This window comes from Sphaeroforma arctica, assembly GCF_001186125.1.
Source record: "Sphaeroforma arctica JP610 unplaced genomic scaffold supercont1.930, whole genome shotgun sequence".
Lineage (NCBI taxonomy): Eukaryota > Ichthyosporea > Ichthyophonida > Sphaeroforma > Sphaeroforma arctica.
Window position 1 is genome coordinate 10,917 of NW_014039628.1, and position 3,091 is coordinate 14,007.

Consider the following 3,091-nt stretch of genomic DNA (forward strand, 5'->3'; position numbering starts at 1 on the left):
ATATATACATATATACATATGCATATGTATATGTCTATATATATATATGTATATATGAATAAGTATATATACATATACATTAACATATATGTATATATATACATACATATATACGTATATATATATATATATATATATCAGCAACTAGGATACTGGAAAATAGTAACCCATATAAGATCTTAGTCATACCCCAAAACTTACTTCGATCCGAAATACCCTATATATCACTACTATCGATAACCTTGTGGAGGTCTTGTTGCCATGGCGAGAACAAATGACTGACCTAAACGAATTACTACGCGCACACAGTGAATGGCGGGAGCTAAGGACAGAGCCGTAAACAATTTAATGTATGTTCACAATCGAGCCTTAACCACGTTAGGCTTAACCACACTCACATGTGCATGTGATGCATAAGCACACTTCAAGCGCAACACCCCACAGCACTTCAAGCGTAACACCCCACAGCTCTCAATACATTGACGACGTAGACTGTATTCCAACACATGTGCATGTGATGCATAAGCACACTTCAAGCGTAACACCCCACAGCTTTCAATACGTTGACGACGTAGACTGTATTCCAACACGTGTGCATGTGATGCATAAGCACACTTCAAGCGTAACACCCCACAGCTCTCAATACATTGACGACGTAGACTGTATTCCAACACATGTGCATACGTCTGCGATGTGTTCCCTCTCGCCGTCTTTCAGAGGCACTGTGATCTTGGACGCCTGGATTTGTGGGGAGACCCCGGTGAGAAGACAATGGGATAAGTCAGCTAGATAGTAAATATCAGGTGATGAGGTGTACATGAAAGGATAAGTCAGCTAGATAGTAAATATCAGGTGATGAGGTGTACATGAAAGGATAAGTCAGCTAGATAGTAGATATCAGGTGATGAGGTGTACATGAAAGGATAAGTCAGCTAGATTGCAGATATCAGGTGATGAGGTGTACATGAAAGGATAAGTCAGCTAGATAGAAGATATCAGGTGATGAGGTAATGATGAGGTAATGTAGCGTCACCAATCTCAATCAACATACGACACTAATTGAAATTGGTCACGCTATAGGACGTAGTGTACGATAGATTTCTGCTGTTGATGAAGAAAGACTCCACAATTCACTGATGGTCCAGATGGATGTTTGATTATTCTGAACGGTGAGTATATATATACATATATATATATATATATTATACACACACACACACACACACACACGCACACACACACACATATATATATATATACATATATATTGCCATTTTCACAAACACTTGCTCGCACACATACACAGAAATACACATACAACACATATTCACAAACTCATACACAGACAATCTACCACAAGGTATGTTTGACTGCTACATATCGATATTTTTAGCATGTGCTAGTTAACATACAACATACCGAAACACTCCGCTTGGGCGAAAATTGGGGACTATATTGGTCCAATATATTGTCGTCAAGTGCACTGCCCTCTTTGATAGACATAGACCGCATAATATTTTGGACATTCAGAGATTTGTAGTAGTCCATCTTTCCATCGAAGTCAAAGGATTCCGTTAACGATGCTCGGGTCTGTCACAGTGTTTATCATGGGGACAGTATGGTACTGAAGATCAGTATATGGCACATATTATGGACTTGGGAGGACATCAGTAGCGAATACTGAATGGATCACAGGGTGGTGTGCTAAGTGATCGCTGACTACAATGAGTAATGGTTGTAGCGGTTGACAGACCCTATCTATAACCCTGTGAATATGTATGTCTTGTTGAATCTATGTGTGCCTGTATATGGGTATGTCTGTATATGTGCCAATATGTGCGTGTGCTTGAGTGAGGGTGCTTTTGCGCATGTGAGCATGTCTATGTATATATGAAACAGAACATTCCCAGCTTACATGTTCATTCTATATATAGACTGTTATTCGCATGTACCGGTACAAAAATATACATGCATAATACATAATAACAATTACACATACATTACACACATACACACATACACACAAATACATTATACACATACACAAGAATACACATACAATATACAATATACACATGCACATACACATGTATATGTATATATATATATAATATATATATATATATAATATATATATATATATAATATATATATATATTTATATAGATATATATATCTATATATATATATCTATATATACATATATACCTATACACATATTCATCCCCACCTTCGAGTTATTCTGTCGATGCCCTCCTGGTAGGGTGTCTGAGTGTGCCAAACGCTTCTCGCTGTCTGTGCTCATGCGGTGGTCCTTGGGAGATGACTTTGATTTGAATACGTCGATTGAAGGTGTGTTTCTCAGTACTGCATTCATTGTTCCTGTGGATGCTCTCGCGCGATAGTCGGGTTTTGATGGCCGTATCCGAGGATCGGGATCTTCGTCGTCGCTTGTAATAAACTGTGTGGCAAGGGTAAGAGGGGTAGGGACGAGAAATTAGGTTTTGATGTAGGGTTTAGGGTTGAGGATTGTCGTTACCTTTATCCGGGGATTTAACTCTTCGTCGTCGCTTGTATTGAACGATGTGGCAAAGAGAAGGTGGCTACAGAATAAAAATTGGGTTCTGATGTAGGGTTTACGGTCTAGGATTGCCGATATCTGTACCGGAGGTTCGGATCTTCGTCACCACTAGTGATGAGCTATGTATATGATGTTATCATGGTTGAGAACTAAACCGTGTACTCATTTTAAGAGTATTTCGGCTCCAACGTTTAAAGTGATCGATATACCTACTCGAGCACGTGCGGGATGTGAGTCGGTCAGAATGGCGCTGCCCATGTTTCGACATATAAGCTTGTTGCTTAGTATGACTATGACTGGTTTAATATTAGCAACCTATACTTTGAAGACGTGAACGGACATTAAAGTGCACGCGCAACTACAATGCCTCGGCGATGATATGTTTATAGAGAACGGTGAGCGGATAGGCATGCCCACCGACGGACAATAGCAGTCCATAAGATACAATCAAAAGTATTGTATGACACACACACACACACATGTATATATATATATATAATAATATATATA